At 35.5% G+C, this 12,839-nt stretch overlaps 1 long non-coding RNA gene across 1 annotated transcript in view; it reads right to left on the reverse strand.

Moving 5' to 3' along the window:
- Window positions 1-1,051: 1,051 nt before the first annotated feature.
- LOC115062928 overlaps window positions 1,052-12,839 on the reverse strand; it is a 37,601-nt gene continuing 25,813 nt past the window's right edge. The window contains exons 3-4 of the long non-coding RNA XR_003842832.1: window positions 6,457-6,513; window positions 1,052-1,322 (exon numbers count right to left, since the gene is read on the reverse strand). This is a non-coding gene — a long non-coding RNA (uncharacterized LOC115062928). The remainder of the gene's footprint in view (window positions 1,323-6,456; window positions 6,514-12,839) is intronic.

Raw genomic sequence — 12,839 nt, forward strand, 5'->3', positions numbered from 1 at the left:
AAAAAAAAAAAAAAAAAAAAAAAAAAAAAAAAAAAAAAAAAAAAAAAAGAAAGGTGTATGTTGCTCCTGTCTTTCACTCTCTATGCTTCTGGGCTTTCATGAAGTAAGTGATCTCATGTCACATAGTCCTTCTACCATGACAATCTGTTTCACCACAGGCAAAGAAGCTAGTAGACCATGCTCTGAAACCTTCAAAAATATGGACCAAAATAAAACTTACTTCTTTAGGTTGATGGTACTCAGTTACATTGTCACCTCCAAAACCAGCAACTAATACATAACCTTTAATTTATTTTCATCTATAAAAATACTTATTACTAAAATTAGTTTAATCATACAAGAAAACAAGAATGTAAGAAAATTTATTACATCATTTCTAATTTCTGTATTTATATTTGTAAACATGACTTAATTCAGAAGTCAGAAACTGCTTGTTTATTCCTTAGCTATGGTCGAGTCTTTAACAATTGTTTCTTTTACAGTTATATAGAGTTGTACAATTTAGCCTTAATTCATTAAAGCCCACCAAAAAAAAAACTTGCATTAAGACAAATAAGATAAAATACAGCAGATATAGTCAATAGAGTGACTGATATCAATTCATTTAGAATCAGTACAAAGCACATTCCAAAAGTAAGTATACATCAGATTTAAATGGGCAGTCTAATATAGTTCAATTATCGCATACATGATCAAGTAATTTTCCTTGCAGTGTCCTGAGGGCATGCATTTCATTGTTTATTTGTTTGCTTTACTGAAGTAGCATAACCATCATATTTTAATAGGAGTAGGTAATATAATCATATCGGGGCAGTGGTGGGGGATAAATTTCTTCCTGATGCAAAGAGGCCAACACTAAGAAGTCAGTTGCTGCACAGGACTAATGCTGTATCTTGGCACATGTGGGCAAGTGTAATGCTTATTAATCCAAAATATGAGATATTGTTATAAAAATAGAGGTAGAAAACCCTAGCTAAATTAAAATCCAGAAATTTTAAGCACTTGAGTTAGCCAATATTTAATATATCAATATTCATTTTAATAACTACATATAAAGTAACATAAACCCAAGACACTGACCAGATCAAAAGGTATCAGATTCCATAGACAACAGACTGCTGTGCCTGAATTCGTGTTTTTGTACTATACATTAGTGCACACTCAACTTACGAGAGTTCTTGTTTATTATTGACATTAGGAAAATGATATTTCTTTAGATATTACATTTAGTACATCAAATTAGGACTACTAGTAACGATTCAGTCAGCTATAATCTTCTTAAGGACCACTCGCAACTTCCTTTGCCGGTTTCACAGACAGACCTGTAGAAGAGAAAAAAATAAAATGCATTCAACAGTGCATGGATAGAACTGCATATCTAAAGGAGAGATTGGAACTTTAGTGCTCTCTTCTACTCTGTATGTATTTCTGCCATGGCAATAATCTTGCTGTACACTGATCTTACCTTCACTAGCCAGATTAGCCCCGTATCTTTATTAGTACATAAATGTTGGTATCTACATAAAATCCTAATCAGAATGTTATTTTATATTTTTTTCTGCTTTGTGTCATAATTATATCTAATATGTCTTGTTTACCAATTAAGCAATAAATACTTTGAAAGAAGATTATCAATCTTCTTACTGCTCACAGGGCTTAGAGGAATAAATTGCATACTGGAAGATTCTCAATAAATTTTTATTTAATGAGAGAGGAGAAACAAAGGGAGGAAGGATGGCAGAACAGGAAGAGGGGACTCCAACTGTCCTTGCCTATTTCTTCTTTACCTAGAATTCATTATTTACTCCAATCAAGCCCAGCTAACTCCCATGTTTGACTAATTCCTATCACCCGTGAGTATCACCCTTGATTGTGCCCCATGTGTCTGGTGCTTGCACATATCCTAATGATACTTAATAGTCTGTATTTTGTCAAGATAATTGTCCATTATATATCCTGTCCATGTTTTTCTTTTCTTCTGTATGTTCCTTGCTTGTAAACTACACTATTTGTCATGTGACCCACAATTGTGATGAGCTAATTTTCTAGCACATTTCAAAATCCATTTATTAATATGAATCACCAGAAAGACAGTGCTAGGAACTCTGGGATTGAAGGGCAGTATACCCATAAACCTTGTAAAGAACATTTTTTTTCTTTTTAATTAGTTAATGTATTCATTATTATTTTCTTTATTTACATTTCAAATGTTATCCTGAAAGTTCCCTATACCCCAAAGACAAAAAAATAAAAGGCTGTGGACCTAGTAGTAGAGTCATTCTATGGAACAGAGATGAAAATGGACAGAACCACAGTGAAGAAATATGCAAGGACTCAGAGACAGGAGCAAGAAAAGACAGGTTTTTCATTTTTCTCACCACATTTTCAAACAAAAGATTATAAATATTTTTATAATTTATATAATATCTGTTCATATGGAATTATTATAAATAAACAAAAGTAATTATCATTTACTAAAATATAACATTAATGACATTTTTGTTTGTAACCATCCAGGTTATTTTCAATAAATATAAATTTGATGTGCATATGCCTGTAAATTATACATGACAAAAATTACTTTATATTTAATATCCATTCTATGACTTGATTTTTAATTATTATTTTCTTTACTTACATTTCAAATGCTATCCCGAAAGTTCCCTATTCCCCTACACCCTGCCCCTTCTCCCCTACCCACCCACTCCCACTACTTGGCCCAGGCGTTCCCCTGTGCTGGGTCATGAAAGTTTACAAGACCAAGGGGCCTCTCTTCCCAACGATGGCCAATTAGGCCATCTTCTGCTACATATGAAGCTAGAGACTCGAGCTCAGGGGGTACTGGTTAGTTCATATTGTTGTTGCACCTACAGGGTTGCAGCCCCCTACAACACCTTGGGTACTTACTCTAGCTCATCCATTGGGGGCCCTGTGTTCCATCCAATAGCTGGCTGTGAGCATCCACTTCTGTGTTTGCCAGGCACTGGCATAGCCTCACAAGAGGTCACTATATCAGGGTCCCTTCAGCAGAATCTTGCTGGCATGAGCATTAGTATCTGGGTTTGGTGGCTGATGATGGGATAGATTCCCTGATGGGGTAGTCTCTGGATAGTCCATCCTTTCATCTTAGCTCTAAATTTTGTCTCTGTATCTATTTCCTTTCATGGATATTTTGTTCCTTATTCTAAGGAGGAATGAAGTATCCACACGATGGTCATCCTTCTTGGTTTTCTTGTATTTTGCAAAATGTATCTGGGGTATTCTAAGTTTCTGGGCTAATATCTGCTTATCAGTGAGTGCATATCTAGTGACTTCTTTTGTGATTGGGTTACCTCACTAAGGATGATATCCTCCAGATACATCTACTTGCCCAAAATTCATTGTTTTTAATAGCTGAGTAGTACTCCATTGTGTAAATGCACCACAGTTTCTGTATCCATTCCTCTATTGAGGGCAACTGGGTTCTTTCCAGCTTCTGGCTATTATAAATAAGGCTGCTATGAACATAGGGGAGCATGTGTCCTTATTACCAGTTGGAAGATCTTCTGGGTATATGCCCAGAAGAGGTATTGCTGGGTCCTCCGGTAGTACTATGTCCAATTTTCTGAGGAACCGCCAGACTGATTTCCAGAGAGTTTGTACAAGCTTGCAATCCCACCAGCAATGGAGGAGTGTTCCTCTTTTTCCACAACCTCACCAGCATCTGCTGTCACCTGAATGTTTAATCTTAGCAATTCTGACTGGTGTGAGATGGACTCTCAGGGTTGTTTTGATTTGCATTTCCCTGATGACTAAGGATGAATATTTTTTCAGGTGTTTCTTAGCCATTCGGTATTCCTCAGTTGAGAATTCTATGTTTAGCTCTGTACCCCATTTTCTTATGGGGTTATTTGAATTTCTGGAGTCCAGCTTCTTGAGCTCTTTGTATGTATTAGATATTAGTCCTCTATCAGATTTAGGATTGGTAAAAATCCTTTCCCAATCTGTTGGTGGCCTTTTTGTCTTGTTGACAGTTTCTTTTGCATTACAGAAGCTTTGCAATTTTATGAGGTCCCATTTGTCAATTCTTGATTTTACAGCACAAGCCATTGGTGTTCTGTTGAGAAAGTTTTTCCCTGTGCCCATATCTTCGAGGTTTTTCCCCACTTTCTCCTCTATCAATTTCAGTGTCTCTGGTTTTATGTGGAGGTCTTTGATCCACTTAGACTTGAGCTTTGTACAAGGAGATAAGAATGGATCAATTCTCATTCTTCTACATGATAGCCGCCAGTTGTGCCAGCACCATTTGTTGAAAATGCTGTCTTTTTTCCACTGGATGGTTTTAGACCCATTGTCAAAAAATCAAGTGACCGTAGATGGGTGGATTCATTTCTGGATCTTCATTTCTATTCCATTGATCTACATGTCTGTCGCTGTATCCATACCATGCAGTTTTTAACACAATTGCTCTGTAGTACAGCTTAAGGTCAGGCATGGTGATTCCATGAGAGGTTCTTTTAGTGTTGAGAATGGTTTTTGCTATCCTAGGTTTTTTATTATTCCAGATGAATTTGCTAATCGCCTTTTCTAACTGTGAAGAATTGGGTTGGAATTTTGATGGGGATTGCATTGAATCTGTAGATTGCTTTTAGTAGGATGGCCATTTTGACTATGTTAATCCTGCCAATCAATGAGCATGGGAGTAATTATCATTTACTAAAATATAACATTAATGACATTTTTGTTTGTAATCACCCAGGTTATTTTCAATAAACATGAATTTGTTGTGCATATGCCTGTAACTTATACATTACAAAAATTACTTTATATTTAATATCCATTCTATGACTTGATTTTTTTAAAAAAATATTTGGACAAAACTTCTACATTAGAATCAGAATGTATATGTGTATATAAATGTATGTGCATTGTATGTGCATATGAATATGTATATTTGTATTAATATTTTCCTAACAAAATCATAGTTACTTTGATATTTCCTAACAAAATCATAGTTATTTAGTATAAAACGTGTATACTTTTAAAATTAACTTCTGTTGTTGGAAAGCAGATTGTTTCTCCTTTTATATGCTTTCCACATTTACTATAAAAATATTTTCCAGGTTTTATAGTACATTTTTTTATTTTATTTAAAATATATGGAGAGGAATATACTATTATTAATGCTATATAAAATGCACTGAAGGTATTTTCTTCAAAGGATTTCCTAATATGGAATTTGCAGGTTAATACGTGGGTATGGTGGAAATCAAATGAGCAACCATGGGAGACTTCAGCCATGGGAGAGCTCCCCATTCTAGGTCCTCAGTGACCCTGTCTAGCCACATGTAAGACGTATTGAGACGAGAGGTTATCCGTGGGAGAGGACAGGGTTAGACTATTCCAAAGTTCCTTGAAGCTTTGATAATTGTGACTTACTGGATGCCAAGGGAAACGAAATTCACTGGTTCTCTCTGAAATATCTGAAAAGGTATTTCTGAACATTTTATCTTTTTAAAAAATCTGAGATATAGAGATAGCTTCATAGATGCAGTATTTTTTTGTTCTGAAACTCCAGGAGATAATCAATGACATTGTAGAGTCTGGCACAGTTGGGAAGTATGCTTTCAGCTTCTATCTATCTAGACTCTAGATCTAGAGTCTAGAAGTTAGTTATTGTCCTAGGACAGTAAATTGAGTGAGCAGGAGGGAAGGGGATAGAAAGAAATGAACATAATGACTAGACACAAACGTTTTCCTCATGGTGTCCTAAACAATATGCATTTTAAACAAAGAGTAGTTACAGAGAATACACAAGATTACCTGCTGTTGATAATAAATGCCTGTCGTGCGTAGATTTTAAAAACTATCCATGCTGAATCTGGCTATGTGCTAACATCGGTGGTCTCTGATTGTCCCTAGTGACCACATGTTTCTCCTAGCCATTGCCTTTTCCACAAATGCCAGCTCCGCCTCTCTAGAGCTCAGTGATCTTCTCTTACCAGCCCCCAAAACAGTGCTCAGCTGCGGGCACTCTCTCACCAGCCCGCGCTCAGCTATGGTTACTTCTCCCCTGGTTCTCGGTCCTTTGCCCAATCTTCCTGTTCCAAAGCCTGGCTGAATTCTGCCCCAGCTAAGTTCTTTCCCTTCTGTCTACCTGAACAAACCGCGAATGGAAAACACCAGACAATCTTAGTTTAAAATCAACAGATTGTATCTATCATCTTAAACTCATCAGCTATTCTGTTGGAAATCTTCTGGTGGCAGAGGTCGCCACCAGGTCTAACAGTTCCCGGTCTACATCTTGCCTCCTCTCCTTCCCACCTCTCTGTTAAAAAGAGTTGTTTCTTCCTCCCTCATCCCCCTTCCTCTCTCAGACTAGAAGGCCCACCTCCTCTTTCTTGCCCAGCTATTGGCTTCTTGTCATTGTCATTAGCCAATCAGTAAATTAGGGGGAAATTCCCTGAGCAAACATACCTGAATAGATCAGGGTAGGACAGGACGAGCATGGCACACAGAGAAGATCAGCAGAACCTGTGAAATTGAAAGAGAAAGGGATAATACACTGGATCGAGACCAATACCATTATCTGCTGCCTTCACCCATTTCTTGAGAGAACAAATCACAATTAAGTTCAAACTTGAAGTGCAGTATGAACAGAACGACAGCTGTGTGTTGACTGTGTAGCAGTGTGTAGGTTGTCATGCTCCAATCCAGCCACTTGCAATTACAAAATCTTGTTGTTTTTTAAATAAAGTATAAAGAAAAATGTCTTTCTATGTCATATTCTGGGAATATATGTAAACACTAGGAACACTCTCATCTGGATTACAGTCACTATTCTGAGGCTCAGTGTGAGTTTGACAGCGGTCAACTGAATAACTATATGCACCGTATAATGATGCTACAAAATGTACAAAATTTCACTATCCTGACACATGTGGCAGTGTATATGAACTAACAAACCATATTTATAGCAAAGAATACACAACATTGTATTGTCGGTGGAATTCCTGTAGACAGAACAGTAGACTGTGAGTTATCTCTAAAGGAAGGGCAAAGTAGTGCCTACTGGGATGATGGTATGCATTATCTCATTTCAAAAAAGTGGGGAAAAAAAGGGAGTAAGTAAAAATCAGACAGTAAAAGCAAATTTTAAAAGTCAAAAGTACATGTCTTAAAGAATAACAAAATAGAAAAAAGTTACAAAAAATTCCTACCTAGCTCTAGGAATACCTGTCCTGGTGTTACTATGGATGAGCTATAATTTTCTACAATGCTCAAGAATTTTGGACAGTGTTATACTATATCTGCTTTATAAAGGGTTAAAAGGCACAACTGTGTAAACAGAGGCATAGAAGTGCTTCAACAAAGAAAACTTTACATGCATCAAAACTATTCAAAAACATTTTTTCATGTTACCCATTGCAAAGAATCCTATTAAGGGATATGGGCAAACTATTTGCTGTGCAATCATGAGCACCAGAGTTTGGATTCTCAGCACCCACGTAAAAGCCAGATGGGCAAAATGGCTGACCTTAATAATCCTAGCCCAGCGTATAGGGGATAATGATAGGAGATTCCTAAGTAAACTTGCTTTTTAAATTAGCTGAATCCATGAACTGTGTATTTGAGTGAGAGACTCTGCCTCAGTGACTAAGGTGAGAGTGACAAAAACAAGTGTTAATCTTGGATTTTCACACAGAAACTTATATGTGCAATATATCCATACATATATATGAAAAAACACACATATGAAAAAATACATGCTCACTAGACATGTTTATATGTGAAATAAAAAGAGTTTTATTAAGTATGTGTTGACAAATGCTGCTTCAACGAGAGTGCAGAGGACATTGTTCTGTTCTATCATGTTGCATCACTCATCAGTGAATTTATGCTTTCAACAGACTAGAGTCATATGTGCGACCATAAGCAAATTAACATCTCTTATCATTTGCAAAGGATGGCAATGAGCAAAACATTTCTGCAACATCACTGAGGAACAGGCATGTAGAGGTTTAAAGTTTTCAAATTCAATTGACTTGGAGGTATAAAAGACATTTGGACTGAAAATGAGAGTTGTATCAGAAGTGGAGGCTGGGCAATAAGAGAGAAAGTGGTATGTTTTGGAAGTCTTCCACATTGTATAATTCAGAAAAATTCATGTTATATTCATGTTTGGGTACCTGATGTTACTAAAGATGCTGAGAAGTAATTATTCAATTTCTCATTAAATTTATTAACTAGACATGTTAAGTGTCAAGGCACAGGAATCTATTAAGTAAATATGTAAATATTTAATGAATACTTACAATGTAAGGAGAATAAAGTTTTTCCTAAAAGGCTAACTTTTTTTTAAATGGATAAAAACAATGATTGAGGCACAAAGTCATCTATAAATGGTAGAAACTTAAAAGGATCATTTTAACTGCTAACAATGGATATTTTTCCCTGTCCTAGTATAAAAGAGAATGTCACAGTTAATTTATGTCTCAGAATCCAAAGTAAAGCCATGTTGTCTTTGTTTTGAACAATGTTTAATTATACTAAAGATGATATACAGTTCTGAGATATTTAGTCAACATGTCAAAACAAGGCATTTTGAAGGAATTTGACAGCATGTTATGAACAGTTGTTCCACTTTTAATAGCTCACTATGAGGCTAAAGACATGCCTGATGTAATTACTAAACAATATTTATTTTATTCTGTCAAATATCTAATTTTTATGTTTATCATATATGCCTCCCTTAATTTTCTGGATGACTTCGCACATAGATAATAGTTTGGAACGCAGTGTAAATATAATGAAATCAAGTTGAAGTTTCTATTAAAACCAGATTTCTTGCCCAAATGTATTAGCATCTCTGTTTCTTTCTCTGTTGGTTTCCCATATTTTCTTGTGTTTTCCATATGATACACAGCAAAGTAGAATGATTTCTTTCTTATGCTATATATGTGCTTATTTTTACACCTATAGTGCTTTAGCCTCTGATATGATTTAAGTGTGTAATGACCTTTATAGGTGCACATGGTTGAAATTTTATCTCCTAGCTGGTGACATGATTTAGTGTTTGTAGAATCTTGGGGAGGCAAAGTACAATGGGAGAAAGTATAACATTGGATGTGGTTCTTGATGCTTTATGGTCTCACATCACTTCCAAGGCCATATCTGTCTACCTGCTGCCATGGTTCCCACCATGATGGTCATGGCCTCGGACCCTCTGAAACTCTATGCACCTAAACTCTTTGTTTTGTTTGTTGCCTTGGTTATTGTGCTGGCTAATTTTTTGTCAGCTACACAAGTCACTGGAGAGGAAGGAGCCTCAATTGAGAAAATGCCTCAATAAGACAACCGTATAGGCGGGCCTGTAGGGTATTTTCTTAATTAGTGATTGATATGGAAAGGTCAAGGCCACTGTGGATGGTCCTGAATTTTATAAGAAAGCAGACTGAGTAAGCCATGGAGAGCAAGTGAATTAGCAGCACATACTTATGGCATTTGTGCCACCTGCTGCCTTCCGGTTCCTACTTTGTGAGTCCTGTTGTGACTTTCTTTATGATGAACAGTGTGATATGGAAGCAAACGTCAAATAAACCCATTCCTTCCCAATTTACTTTGTTGTCATGGTGTTCACAGCAATAGAAACCATAACTAAGACAGTCATGTGTCTTATCAAAGACACATGATAAAAAAAATTAACTGGGACCCCTGTAATGCCATTTAAAAAATACTTAATTTACACACTCATACATACATACATACTCACACAACTCACACACAAATATAGACATGAGCATACTGTTAAATAATTTTTTTAAGTAAAAAGACATAGGTGGTAAAATAAAGAACAATGTGTAGAATAAATACTCAGAATAAATAAATGAATGTTGACAGTATATTGCAAAACAATAAAATTATCCCAGACTTAAAATATACAGGGAATTTCAATGGACATCAACAATAGTTGGTAATTCAGGACAGTAATATGAGGAACCAAAACATCCTAAGAGGAAAGGAAACAAAGAACATGAAAATAAAATCTTTACAAGTAAGCAATTCATATACTAATCTCAAAAACATTCACTAACAGAATACTAAAATAGTGCATGTCCATCAGTCTAATAGAGAATTAAAGAGATAAAAGTATAAGAACAGATCAAAAGTTAAGATTTTCCAGCTATATCTTCTGTGGTGATCTTTGAGACTGGGATGAAGCTTGATTTCTTCATGTCCTACAACTTGTGTATGAAACATCTTCAGCAATAGAGTCTTAACCATCAAGCTCTGTGGCAGTAGTTCTCATCCTGTGGACCACAACCCCTTTGACAAACTGTTATCTCCTAAAATATTTACATAATGGTTCATAACATCAGTAAAATGCAGTTATTAAGTAAATATAAAATATAAAATTAATTTTATGGTTTGGAGGGATCTCTACAACAGGAGGAACTGTATTAAAGGGTTGCAGCATTTGAAAAGTTGAGAACTACTGCTCAAGAGAGTAACCAAGAATAATAACAATAGTTGGCATTGTTTAGGGGGTTCTATGGGATATCACTAAATAACAACTAAAAAAAGAAGTAACCCATATCCGGAACTAGGTACTTTATTTGATAATCTATGGTATCTGTGATGGGTATTGTATCCAGTTACAAAGTGATCCCACTATTTATATATATATATATATATATATATTTTAGGAAATCTCTTCAGTAGCAGGTTTTTTACGTTGCATTTTCAAGGGCTGTTAGTGTTATTTTTCTTCCCCATTCTTCCTCTTCCATGCTGTTCTCCTATTGCACCAAGACCTTTTTACCCCAATACCACCCTTTCCCCTTTTGTACTACATGAATTACATCTCCCATTCTTTGAAATCTAGATGCATGGTCCCTTATTTGTTCCCTGAATTCTGTGGGTACTTTTCAATTTCAACACTTATCTAAAGATTCAAGTCAACAACAATATATGAGAAAGAACATGTGCATTTGTTTTTGTCGGTCTGGGTTATCTCTCTGAGAATGATTATTTCCAGTTCTACCTAGGAATTTCATAATTTCATTTCTCTTTATTATAGAATAATATTACATTGTATGAATTCATCACAGTTTTCATTATCCTTTCATCAGTTGATAGATGTCTAGGCAATTCAATTTCCTACCTATTGTGAATAGAAGAGCAATAAACATGATGGGCAAATATCTCTGGTAGAATATTAGGTCCTTTGGGAATATCTCTTGGAGTGCTATAGCTGGATCATCTGGTAGACTGCTATCACTATCTAGCTTTTAAAATAACACCCACACTGATTTCAAATCTGTTTTTTAAATAAATGTATCTGTTAAACATGAACACAAAATTCCTCAAAAGTGAGAGACAGAGAAAACATTTATATCAACATCAACCAAAATATAGTTGATATACAATGTCAGATGATGTGGAAATTAATGCAGAATTACTGCTAAGGATAATTAGTTGTATTTCCTTAAAAATCCCAACTTGCCATCAAAGTGTACTTCTTAATATATATAATCTGAATAACACTGAAATTTAGAAATCAAATCAAGAATTGACATAGATGAAAAGAGAACAAATTCATATGTACCCTAGAAGTTTTTAACACATACCTCATGGTGATGAAAACAGTATTACCTGCTCAAGTAGTCAGCAAAAACATGGCTATATACTCATCAAAATCAGGAATGCCACACAGTGCACGCACAGAGAAAACTATACCCAGTGAAATAAGAGATTTTCCTCATTGTTATTCAGAAATAGGTTGCTTCTTCACAGTTGTCTCAAACTAGTCACATCCTGGGTTACCCATTCAGTCTCAACACATTTCAAATGATTTAAAGCAACAACTTAAATGAATGAAATATGGAAACAGAGTTAGATATGTAAGAAACACTTCACTTTAAACCAACAGATCTGAAATAAAGAAGGGATGAAAATGATGAGGGACAGGTTCTTGGGCCAGAGTTATCTATCTTCTCCCAGATGTATGCTTTGTTGTTGGTATGCAGCTTTTTATCAGAAAGCATCTACTAACATGTAAGTTTACAGATAATGAGGCTCAGTCATGAATGGAGAAAAACATGACACTCACTCTGCCAAATCCTAGGTGCTTGTGTTAATTTGATTTGTCTCTCAATTGAAGGATGTTAGTGACATTTGTTTAGAGAAAATACAACCTCATTTTTCTTAAATCTATTTGAAAATAATGAAAGGGCTATTTAATTTTAATATATTGACTGCTGAAAGCAGTGCCATAATTCAAAAAGTTTCTCATTTTATCCATCTGATTTGATTCATAAAAACATAGTTTATAATTCTTAAGTATTAAATTGTTAGCCACAGTGCTGGGAAAAGTTAAGAATAAGTGCTATCTGAGAGCAGTCCTCAAGGACATTTTGTATTTTTTTGATGAAAGAGGATATTTATATCTGTATCTGTATCTGTATCCAGATATGAAACAATTATAAAAGTTGGCAAGGGAAAATTTTTATTCTTCTGAAATTTAAATAAATGATTTAAAAATGACCATACAGCTGAGAAAAAATTGACATGTGATGCAGAATGTCTCTGTTAGACTTCAGTTGTGTGGACAACTAGAGTCAGATCCACAGCAGATGCTCCGAAGGTGGTATGAAAGCTTCTTGATGGCTTTTGGGACAGGATAAACCTTTCATGAACTGCTGAATGAAATTCTACATAGAGCTCTTACACCCTTGCTCTTACACCCTTGCTCTTAAAGCCTTGCTCTCACACCCTTGCTCTCACACCCTAGCTCTCACACCCTTGCTCTCACACCCCTGCTCTCACACCCTTGCTCTCACACCCTTGCTCTCACACCC

This window comes from Mus pahari, chromosome 22 (genome assembly GCF_900095145.1).
Source record: "Mus pahari chromosome 22, PAHARI_EIJ_v1.1, whole genome shotgun sequence".
NCBI lineage: Eukaryota > Metazoa > Chordata > Mammalia > Rodentia > Muridae > Mus > Mus pahari.